Source organism: Schistocerca serialis, chromosome 4, assembly GCF_023864345.2.
Source record: "Schistocerca serialis cubense isolate TAMUIC-IGC-003099 chromosome 4, iqSchSeri2.2, whole genome shotgun sequence".
NCBI lineage: Eukaryota > Metazoa > Arthropoda > Insecta > Orthoptera > Acrididae > Schistocerca > Schistocerca serialis.
The window spans coordinates 69,447,579-69,460,195 of NC_064641.1; the positions used below are offsets into that span (position 1 = coordinate 69,447,579).

Consider the following 12,617-nt stretch of genomic DNA (forward strand, 5'->3'; position numbering starts at 1 on the left):
AATTTTCGGTGCCCACAGTGTATATATATATATAAATTGTACGTCACAACTGGCACAAAAAACTGTTCGGCGAACATCTACAAGAAGAAATGGCCATGGAAAATTTTCGTCGAAGGCCTGTTTCGAAGTTCAGTAGTCTTTCACCATAGACATGTATTATGGAACTGGTGGCAACAGAGAGTTGCCGTTTCTGAAGGTTTTTGTGATCTAATACTATTGCTGGCAATAAGGAAAGGTCTGCTCTGGAAACGACCAAAAATCGATGAGTGTTGCGATCCCTTTTGGACTGACGGTGAGATGATTCACCTTCCTCGCCCTGTGCTGCGACAAGTGAGTAGCGTACTAGTTTTCCGTCTGAGCGTTCGCAGACTGTTGAGAAATTAATGAACGTGGTGGTGTGCATTTCTTCACGTTCTGTTTATAATGATATCAAATACGGAATGTTCCTGTGCGCGCTGCGATGATATCGATCTGCTTCTCTATCGTGTCCCAGTTCGCACTTTCTGAATCTGGGTCGTTAGTTTCGAAATCTGTCTTTCCATGCGGGAAAATCTGTCATCCTTAGATAGAGACGAAATAGTTTCCACAGTATACACCACCTGAATAATAACCGTAATCTCTACAATTTTGTCGGCCGTAGAAGCCACTACTTCGAGATTTATATTTTGAGTAGCTGCTAGTATAGAGTGCTCATTGGTTGGTAGCTGTTGGAGAAATATAGTTCTTAAGAAATCACCGGTTCCTCTCGTTCCAGTAAGACCACGCGTCTCTCGGAGCAAAGTAGATGGGTTCTTTGTTGTCTATTTCGGTTTGCAGTTTTTAACTTCACTACCAGACAATCCCAAAACGTAATGATATAATGCCATCTCAGTGCTAACATTTGCTGTAGTAAATTGGGATTCCACTTCCAAGCGATATTTCCATACCGGTGTCGTTCGATGATGAGTATTCATTAAAAAACGTATTTAAATTGCCACAGTGAAATTGAAATAATGATTACAATGATTCCTGTGTACTCATTATCAAATCGGCGTCGGCATTCGTGGGTTCTGGTAAAAAGAATTATTTATTTCTCACCATATAAATGAAACTACCAACATACCATAACTTTATAACAAGTGCATGGAAACGATAAAAAGATAAACATAAGATTTTCTTCTATATGCAAGCTGGCTGGTGCGAATGGAGAAAACTGGTGCGACATACCAGTGCAAGTTTTCAAAGCATTTGAAGCACTTCTAACTTTTTAACAACGCCAAAGTCAAAGTTGATGTGCAACTGTAATCATAACAATCATAACAAGTAACAGTAAAATCTGTGACGTATTTGGAAGTGGTATGTGTCACTGAAGTTGACAGGAGTAGGAAGGGAAGGGTATGTTTAAGCCGTAATATTTCTTATTTATTATGTGTCACTGCTACTCTAGTTGCCGGAAACTAGTTCGACTGCGTACGACGTCGCGTCAACAGAGAGACCGCGCGGGAATGTACATGTCACAGTAGAGAAGTCAGTTCGACAGTAGTGCATCACATTCTTATAGAAAAGTTAGTCGTAATGCATCGGAATCCCGGCTGTATGAATAAGTTATTTAGGACGCCCAGTGAATTATCTATAATTTGATGGTTTACAACTACGAACATAAAGCAGCCGAAATCTATAAAGATTAAATGCTGGTTTCGCTTCAGGAGGAAAAAGTGTGAATCATTTGCAATTGTGTGACCGTATTACTGCTACATGGCACAAAGGGCAGCTGAAACAAGCAGAAAGATTTAAACGTTCAGGAAACCCGACAGAGAAAGGATAGTGCCATACCTCTGTGAGGAATTTGAAACTTTTAATTAAGGACAGGAACATGTAGAGAAACTACGGCTAAAGTTTGAAAGAATAGTTGACTATGTGCTTTTAGGTGTGTGCCCAGTAGGACAGTTCATAATGGGAGAAATTCTCCTTGGTGTACAGTGACAGTGATAAACTTCTAAAGAAACACACTACTGAATAATGTGTATATAAAATAAAACATAGGCTATAGGTAGATTTTGAATGAAACGTGTTTTGCACTCGATAGACTCAACACTTGAAGCCTTCAGTGACTACTGTATCTGAATGTTATTAAATGATTTTTCACAATACTCGAGGAAATTCTAGGTGTATGTAAAGGCGATATTGTTTCTCGTACCACTGAAGAGATTAGTAAGAGATATTTGTGTTAGTGGCATTGAGAATGACTGAAGTCATTAAAACTGAAGGAAGCTCCTTGACCTATCAGATTCTACAATAAATTTTCAGCTGAGTTAGATTAGATTAATACTGGTTCCATGGATCATGAATACGATATTTCGTAATGATGTGGAACGAGTGAATGCTGAAGATTAGATGGGTAAATCACATAACTAATTAGGAGGTATTGAATAGGATTGGGGAGAAGAGAAATTTGCAGCACAACTTGACTAGTAGAAGGGATCGGTTGGTAGGACATGTTCTGAGGCATCAAGGGATCACCAATTTAGTATTGGAGGGCAGCGTGGAGGGTAAAAATCGATGAGGGAGACCAAGAGATGAATACACTAAGCAGATTCAGAAGGATTTAGGTTGCAGTAGTTACTGGGAGATGAAGCAGCTTGCACAGGATAGAGTAGCATGGAGAGCTGCATCAAACCAGTCTCAGGACTGAAGACCACAACAACAATGTGGAATGAGTTAACCTCTGCTAACTATATTCTGTCATAGGTCCCTTGACACACTGCTAAATATTGCTCGCATACAGATCGTGAGGATAAGATTAGAATAATTGCAGCATGCACAGAGGCATTTAAACGCTGATTTTTCCCACATTTCATACTTGGATGGTACAGTGAGACCTACCCTCTGCTGTACACTTAAGTGGTTTCTAGAGTATAGATCTAGATGCAAAGGTGTATGCAAATAAATCGGTATTATAGTTAACGAACTGGCAGGGTGAACGTTTCAATTTGTTTATTCAAAAAATATTCTAAGACGTGAAAAGAGGAGGCACTGTGCAACATCAAAATCCAAATAACTGTACTCATATTTGAGTGCTGTTTATATTGACAGTGTCCAGTGGAAAATTCTGAGAGCTTTAACAACATTTTGATTTGAACCCTTATACTGTGCTTTCTCCTAGTACTCTGAAAAATTACATACATGTAGGTAAAACGTTTCATTACATTGTGTTCTCTGTGTCTTGTGGTGAGGATGTATACTTTGAGTGTATGGTAGTTCACATGTACACTACTACAAATTTTATGAGGGCAAAGGCCTATGTATTGCTTCAGAATGGTATTTCTAAAAGAGTTTGTAGTTATCACGTATGGTTGGTCAGTAATAACACACACTAAGTATTGATTATGCATTTGTTAATCACTGAGCCAAAATGAACAAACATAACAGAAGAACAAGTTACGTGACGAGAAGGTGCTAGAACAAAAGCAGTCCAAAGAAATGTCAAAGGTAGGGCACTCTGCGCCAGAGATGCCACAAGTTAAATTGAAATCTCCACATAATTTATTTTATTAAGTAGGTAATAAAATTTTTTAAAAAGTACATCACACATTTTAATGAATAATTTTAAATTACCAACAAACACTCTGCATTACTGTGATCTTTCCATGAATTTCTACCACTGTAGTTTCAAAATGCTTATTACAGGATCTCTAACTTTCAGTGTTCCTATATTTATATCCTTTCTTTGATAAGTTACTTGTTTCAAATCCTTTGTATCCACTTAGTGAGCGATTCACTTGATGTAGGCCCTAGGTAGAGTCTGAACACATTTTTCAACCCCCCCCCCCCCCACCCCCAGTAGCGGCAACTACGGCAGAGGAAAGCTTCATCACAAGAATTCATAATCTTCATGCCAGTGCAGCGGTTGGAGGCGGCGTCTGATGCGAGAAGTAGGCGCGTCGGGATCTGCGGTGCAAGGGTCCCGTGGTTCCAACGGCTGCGCAGGCGGAGAAATATTGGCCGAAGGCAGGTCAGTGAGTGACGACACTGGTTTCAGTTGATTAACAGACACAGTCTGTGGGCGTCCATGTAGATGGATGATGAACGTGTTCGTACCATGATGTAGTACATGGTGAGGGCCCGAATAAGACGGCTGCAAGGCTGCTCACACAATGTCATCCTGCAGCATCACAAAGTCGCACAAAGCGAGGTCCTTGTGGATGAAGATAGGTGGGTGCGGAGGCATGCGATGTACGTATGAGCTCGGTCAACCAGAGTGGGAAGATCCACGGTAGTCGCTGACAGTGAATTGTTCACGAACTCGGTGGGAAAGAGGAGGGGGTTCACCGTATAGAAACTCAATGTGCGGTGACACCGTTCGACCAGGTCGTTCTCCTGCGGGTGGTAAGCCGTGGTGTGAAATTTGGCAACGCCGCAGAGTCGTGCTAAGAGGATGGACTGAAACTGGCATCCCTGGTGGGTCGTGAGAGACGGGGGACAGCCGAAACGAGCAACCTACACCCAGATGAAAGAGCATGCTATGGCCTCAGCCATGATGTTGATAAGAGGAACCACCTCAACCCAGTGGGTCACAGTCGATGATTGATAAGAAGTATCTGTAACCCTTGGAAGGAGGGTGGGGACCTATGATGTCAATATGGAAGTGCCGAAAACTCCCTGTTGGAATGTCAGACTTGCCCAATGGAGGTTGAGCGTACCTGCCAACCTTGCTGCGCTGGCACGGGACACATGCATGGGCCTAAGTGCAGCAGTTGTGCTTCATACCTGGCCAGACAAAACGCTCCTTAAACAGCCGTGTGTCGTAGCTTGCGTTCCACGATTGGCCAAGCTGTGCAAGGCAGTAAAGACCCCATTGCAAAGGGCAGTAGGGACCAGGGGGCAGGGTGTGCCTGTGGAGGTGTCACAAAGGACAGGGATCGTCAACCCTTGTAGTATGTGGGGCTGAACAGAGAGCAATGACTCTTCTGATGTTATTCGCTGTATATCATCATATTTGGCCTGAAGTCCGGCGAGCTCTTCCAGATTCAGTGGTGCAGGTGCCGGAAAGGTAGTCCGCCACAATGTTCTCCACACCGTGAATATAGCACCTGTCTGAAGAATGTTGACAGATGTAGTCCATTGGCGGAAACACCTTGGCGGAAGGATAACAAGTAGCATCTACGAGTGGCTTGTGATCTGTGTACAGGGTGAAAAGTATTTAAACCGACAAACTCTGGGATGTTGTAGGATACATCAAAACAAATATTTTTCCCTAATGTAATTTTTTCCTATGAGGAGTATTTAAACCAGTAGAGGGAGATTTCACGGGAAGCAAATTAATTAAACCAACAGTCACTTTTCTATTTTTTTTATGACCAAGAGACAACACATTAACACAACCCAATTTCAGTTACAGTAGATTTTCAAAAATGCCTCCATTGACATGTAAAAAAAGGTTACACTGTCGGATCATGTTCTGACACGGGCAACCAGATCCTCTTCTGATGCAACAGGAGTTTGCGTAAACAATGTTGTGCTTCTCTCCCCACACAAAAAAAGTTCAAGAGAGGACATATCTGGGGATCGAGCAGGCCTTGGTACAGGACCACCTCTGCCAATCCACATTTCTGGGAACCGTCGGTCCAGGAATTGATGTACACGATGACTGAAATGTGCCGGTGCTCTGTCATGTTTGAACCACATGCGTTGTCTTGTAGGGAGTGGGACGTCTTCCACAAATTTCGGCAATGCTCTGGCGAGAAAATTGTAATAGTGCCTGCCATTTAATGGCCTAGGTAGCAGATACGGCCCAATTAAACAGTCCCCAACAACACCGACCCACACATTAATGAAGAACCGCACTTGATGAGCACTATAGTTCAATTCTTTTATCTTGGCGGTTCGCGCATGCCCTCCCAGACGAGGGAGATTGTTGCGTTGCCAGTTGCACGCACCAAGAGAAGCAGCGCCATAGTATAGTTCGCAAACTTATGTTTAGGGAGGAGCGCACAGTTTATGAAATAAAAGCCACCACGGCCGCATTAACCCTTTCACTGCTACAGAGACGTGCTCCCCGCATTCCGTGCTGTGCCCGATTTTCTCATGACTGCACTGCTCGCCTGTGCAGACAATATGGTGTTTCGACTGCTTTGACACACATTATCATTTGATTTCACAAAAACTATTTTGCCCAAAAATTTGATTTTTACACATCTTCTTGACTGATACCTTCCTCCCCCCATAAATGACTTAATTTTGTTTCGATGTTCAACGCAGTTCTTGTATAGCATTAGATGTAGTAAACCATTGCTTGAAATTTTGAAGAATTTTCAGAGGTAAAAGTCCATAGCGTATACTTTCCGTATGGTTGATTTTAGTTGCCACTAGAAATTTCAAAAAATTACATTCAAATGAATAAAATTCATGAAGTAAGACACTTCGATATTGTTTTTAAATAAAGAAAATATTAGGCACCAAACAAGGTTTCAACTCAGAACCTTTCGGTTAGCAGCGAAACACTTTAACCATTACGCTAACCCAGCTCGTCATTCAATTGATCTACCGGAGGACTTTAAAATATCATGCAAAATACCGACAAACACTGTCGGTATGACTATGAATTACTCACGTGTCGTTGAAGTACAATAGGAAATAAGCAATTACCGCTGTTCTTTATTGCGAAAAAGCCGTTAGTGAGAATGATACAAACACCTTCCCTTGCTATTGCCTGAATTAGGAGGCTTATTGCTTGTTTGGTTTAATTAATTAATAGAATGTGAAGTAATTTGTATAAAGAATGCTTTTTCCAAACTTTCTATAAAAGAAAGTCTGCTATCAAGACATTGCTTTTGTTCAATTACTTTATTTATGACTGAACGTTTCTAAAACTGAAGACACTCGTCCGTGCTCTGCACTGCAGTCGAGCTCTGTCAACGTCGTTCTCTGTTCATTGGCTGACTGTGTTTTGTGATGTCAGATGCGCAGAACTAACCTAAACTCGGCCGCTGTCGTAAATGACGCGCACTTTAGTAACTGTGGCATATGGATTATCCTCACTCCAAACATGCGAATTGTGCATGTTGAAGACTCCATCACGCCCGAACGTTGCTTCATCGGTAAACAACACAGAGAATGGAAATATAGGATGCATCTCACACTGTTCCAGGTACCACTGCGAGAACTGTGCTCTGGGTGGATAATCAGCTGGTTCCAGGTTGTGGACACGCTGTAAGTGAAATGGACATAACAATTGCTCTCGAAGGACTGTTCTTACATTTGTCTGATTCGTCCCCACGTTACGTGCAATTGCACGAGTGCTGATGGAAGGATCCCGCTCCACATGCTGCAAGACAGCTTCCTCATATTGCAGCGTTCTTATCATGTGACGGCGTCCCTTTCCAGGTAATCTTCTAAATGACCCAGTCTCACACAGCTGTTGGTACACAGCAGCAAAGGTCGTATGATGCGGGATACGGGGATTAGGATATTGTTGTTGATAAACCCGTTGTGTAGCTTATCTGTTGTAGTGCGCTACGTAGTATGCACCAACCATATCAGTGTACTAACTCCAGGTGAATCACTCCATTAATAAACAGAGACAATGCAGTACTACACTGGTGGACAGCAGTTGCCTACAACTGAAGATCGTAATACAGCCTCCATTGGTTTAAAGAATCCTCATATGAGAAAATGACATTAGGGAAAAATATTTGTTTTGATGTCCCCTACAACCTCCCAGAGTTTGTCGGTTTAAATACTTTCCACCCTGTAGATCAAGATAGGTCGCCCCTTCAGGTCACTGTGGAAAATTGCCTCGTACACTGCGAGGAACTCATGGTCAAAAGCTGACCATTTACACTGGCTCTTAGTTAGTTTCTTGGAAAAGAAGTGGAGGGATTGGGTGGAATCACCGGTGTGCTGGTGTAAAACAGCGCCCACAGCTGAGTCACTGGCATCTGTAGCGATTGAGACATGGGCCTCAGGATTATGGTGGGCGAGTGTGACGGCATTGGCGATGACAGTTTTAAGGTTACAAAATGCATCGAGCATGGGTTTGGTCCACTCCAACTTCCATTTCCCAGTGGTGTTCTTGCCAAAGAGGGCATTGGTGAGGGCCAGTTGGTTGGAGGCACCCTGAGGAATATGGTGGCAATAAAAATTAGCGATACTCAGAAAATGACGGAGCTGGGCTTAATCCTTGGGGAGAGGGATATCAAGTATGATTTCGGCATGAGAACTTATCGGTCAGAGGCCGTCGGCGGAGACGGTATGGCCTAGGAAGGTCACTGATGTGGAACACAGTAGAGATTTACCATGGTTGATCACGACACGGTTGGCAGTAAGGACCGAATGAATGGCATCAAGGTGAACTTGATACTCCTCAGCGGAGGAAGAAAAGATCACTGTATCATCTAAGTAAGCGTAAGCAAATGGCAAAGGGAGCAGAATGGGGTCAATGAACTGCTGCCATGTTTGCGCAGCATTTTTCAATCCATAAGGTGTGTAACAATATTCAAATAGGCCGAAGGGTGTGATGATAGCCGTCTTAGGAATGCCTGGTGCATGCACAGGGATCTGATGATATGCCTTGGAACAATCTGCAACAGAGAAAAAAATTAAAACCATATAGTAATTGCGTGAAATCCTGTATATGAGGAATTGGGTAGATATCAATAGTGATGCAAGTGTTAAGGGACCTGTAGTCCCTGCACATGCGTAAGGTGCCGTCGTTTTTAGGAACAAGGTGAATGGCTGAAGACCAGTTGCTATCGGAGGGGTGGAGGACGCCCAAAACCAACAGATCCTGAATGATTGCCTTGGCGCGCAGAAGTTTGGAAGTGTTAAGGCGCCTGGGCTTATAACAGGTGGACCGTTGTTGGTGCAAAATCCTACAAAAAGTGCCATTACTGATGGCCGATACTCGCGAAGGGTGGTCAGCAAGAGGGGTCAAGAAGAGATCCGCAGGCAAAGTTGCTTCACTGACCTTGGTAAACCGAGGCGGCATAGGTGGGGCATTGGCTCTAGTAGATGATGGAAGGCATGGTGAAGGAGTGACCCGGTGCGAAGAATCAGGAGGGGCGCATGCAGGTGCATCTTGGAGATTCGCCCGCAGCGATGCGAAAACAACAGCAAGCGGTTGAATGCTAGACACAGGAGCAGGTTGGTGAGAAGGCGTGGTAGAGGCGTATGTTGGGTTGCCTCGTTGCAGTTCTGCAGATAGACGATGTATTGACAACTCAGCAGAGGTAGAGGCAATGCGGGTGCATAAAGCAGCATTCTGGATGCGGAGTTTGTTGATTTGTGAGCGCACGTCTGACAGGTCAGTGAACCGTGCAGTAATGTGCTTAAGCAGGGATGCACATGTGGAAAGCGTAGCCAAGGAGGCAAAGAGCAAAGTCGTCCTGAACTCACGCGAGCACGGAACAGTAGAGTCAGATGGTGGCTTGCAGGTCTGGTGAAAGGTCATAACAATGTAGAAAATCCAAGCCCGATCACAGGTTCATCCACATCAGCAGCATGGAAAGTCCAAGGGAAGGTTTGGACAGGTGATAGGGGAAGCGACATTATGATGGAGCCATGGACTGCAATAGGAGAATGATTATCAGCGATCAAGGAGAAGGTAGTAGGTTAAAGTGTCACCAGCATGCTTGGCCGGCATAACGCTAACTGTTGACGAGAAAGCGAATGCCTGATGATGTGTCTGTGGCATAGAGACATCGCGTCACTGAAGCGAGTGGTGCAGTGTCGGACAGTAGGCGCCGTGAAGGAACATGGCGGGATGTGGCACCTAAACATGCCCGCCAGAATTGTTTGGGTATCGCGCAAGGCGCACAAAAGTTGCGGGTGGCATCCCCGCAAGTAGCATGGAACCAGCACAGCGGATAGGCCAGTAAGCAGGGCAGTGCGGAGTGAGAGGGGGCCACAGCTGATTGCCTTGGGGCCGGTAACCAATCGGGTTGCTGCTCAAGCGAGGTCAGCAGCCGTCAGGAAGCTGTAGGCAGTACCTTCTCTAGACTGCTAGGTGGCAGCTCTTGACTGGCAGCTGAGGCCCTAATGCGAGTGCGCTGGTCTCTGCCGGCAGGGCGCAGAACCGAAGGTACAGGTGTGCCACCTGAGGGTGATGGAGATGTCATCCATGACAGGCTGTGTCGGTGACAAATGATAGTGTAAGCCCGATCTGCCATGCATAAACAAACCTCAAGTAGATCGGTGACGTGAGACAGTAGATGGATTTGCAGATCTGAAGGCTTTTTTACCATCCACAGGGTCCAAAATGCGACATCAGGTAAGGCTTGATCGTCAGTTAATACACATAGCTGCCGCCAAAGCTGGGAAGGAGTGCGGTTGTTGAGAAGCTCGTTGTGAATAATGTGGTGGATGGTCTCCGCTGGAGGGCGACAAAAGCACTTGATGAGTAGTGCTTTTGCTGTCTAATACTTGTGCAAGTTTCTGTTGAGGTTCGGATGAGCAGGTAGCTTGGGAAACCTGCCAGGTAATACATGTTGAGGCAGCACCAGCAGTCGGAGATATGTGCAATCAGAGCAGGATGCCTCAGACACTGGAAGTGCAATAGCGGTGAATGGTACATTGCCCGAGGTCTGCGTGGGGCGGCGGCCGCATGCAGCACACGGTGTAGAGGTGGTGGGCATAAAAGTCGCCATGGTGTGTCCAAACAGCAGGCCTGACAAAGAACACGGCATGGGTATAACAGCCAGGGCCGTTGCAACAGTGGGCGGAAGGCGGTCGAAGTGCAGCCATGGGGAGGCTGACCTGGGAACTGCAAGAATGTGCAATCCTGTGCATAGAAATGTTTGATTCGCGGTTCTGGATCTTCTTCGGCACGTCAAACCATTCTGAAGATAAAGGCGTTGATGAAGGATAAACCGCAATGTCTTTAACTGGAAGGTCATCCACAATGTCATTAGGCGGCGTGCACTGTTAATGTTGTGGCTGTTGTGCTGCCACACTAGACGGTGGCCATGTTGAGCTGGTTAAGGTTAGGTGGCCGTCGGCATGGCCGGGCATAAGTAATTGTTCACTTTTAACCAAAGTCGCATTAGATACATTTGACCACTCGTGGTCCCAAGCTCCCAAGCATGGTTAATAGGGTATGTGGCACTTGCACCGAAAGACACTGGTAGATCCATTGGGGTGGAAGCAATGTGGGCTGGCACATGAAGTTCATAAATGACGAAAACAAGCACAAAAAACTTGCAATGAGACGATGATGATGATGGTGTTGGGGTCACCACTGTGGTTATCACATATGGTTGGTCAGTAATAACACACACTAAGTAGATTTATTAATCACTGAGACAAAACGATCAAACGTGGAAGAACAAGAAGTTACACTCCGAGAAGCAGGTAGAACAAAAGCAGTCCAAAGAAATAAGAGTCAAAGTTAGGACACTCTGCGCCAGAGATGCCACAAGTTAAATTGAAATCTCCACATGGTTTATTTTATTATGTAGGATATAAAATTTTTAAAAAAGTTCATCACACATTTTAATGAATAATGTTAAATTACCAGCAAACTCTATGCATTACTGTGATCTCTCCATGAATTTCTAGCACTGTGGTTTCAAAATGCCCATTACAGGAGCTCAGAATTTCAGTGTTTCTATATTTGTATTCCTTCTTTGCTATTTGTTTCAAATCCTTTGTATCCATTTAGTGAGCGATTCACTTGATGTAGGTAGAGTCGGAACACATTTTTCAAAGCTTATTTCAGGTATAACTGCAAGATAGCCCTACATGGAATATAAGAATTAAAAAATAAAGAATTGTTCGATAAACATCAGCACAGTGCAGGAGTGTTTCAAATTTCCCCATTAATGTAAATCAGTGCCCACTAGCAGCTACATTTCATAATTCCTTTGTATCTTGACTGATAGTGGCTGTATGATCAAAATGGTGTGTGTTCTTTCTGACATGTCCAAAAGAGCAGACTCTACATATACAATTAACGGGAGATTGGCCAATGATCTCGTCAGTGCAGATTCACACCACATTCGAATTCTTATGGGATTTGGCAAAACGCTACGAATAATGAGGATAATGGGCAGGAGCACTACATCAGTAGTTTGCAGGTAAGTTGAGAATTTGGGTCTGACGAGAGGCATGCTAGGGAAGTCTGTGCAGTTGCAATGACCACTGTGTCCAGATGGCTCAGTGGTCATGTGAACTCCATTTTCGATGATGCGATTCAGAACATGAAGAAATGAGAGACAATTTGATCTTTGAAAAACAAATACGATCAAGTGACGAACATCACTATCTGGTTTAGACTTGGATTTTTTCTAAAATTCCAAGGAACCTGTAATTAATTTTAGTTTGTTTTATTACTTTTAAATGTCAGTTGAAAATTATGTACATAAAAAAAAAGTGGTCAGAGCATCTGCCTATTAAGCAGGAGGCCTGGGTTCAAATACCGGTGTGGCATAAATTTTAAACTTTCTCCATTGGCATAAATCAGTGTCCACTAGCAGCTACATGTCGTAATTCCTTTGTGTCTTAATCTCTACTTCCTCCATATCTGTGCTGCATTGAAGTAGAAGTTATAGCCACACACATTCAGCATTCCTATTTCACTGCTGAAATGATGTCCTGAAATTTGTATATGTGAAGTGCTTTGGAACATGATTAAGAATGGAACA

At 43.9% G+C, this 12,617-nt stretch overlaps 1 protein-coding gene across 3 annotated transcripts in view; it reads left to right on the forward strand.

The window, feature by feature from the left end:
• Positions 1-1,291: 1,291 nt before the first annotated feature.
• The window catches only part of LOC126473254 (zinc finger protein 501-like), a 54,276-nt gene continuing 42,950 nt past the window's right edge, over positions 1,292-12,617 (forward strand). Inside the window, exons 1-2 of one of the 3 annotated variants that reach the window (XM_050100184.1) lie at positions 1,325-1,374; positions 7,127-7,188. The gene's annotated coding sequence lies outside the window, so the exon portion shown is untranslated. Of the gene's footprint in view, positions 1,375-7,126; positions 7,189-12,617 lie in introns of all 3 variants that reach the window. The other 2 variants (XM_050100183.1, XM_050100181.1) reach the window with 2 other exon arrangements.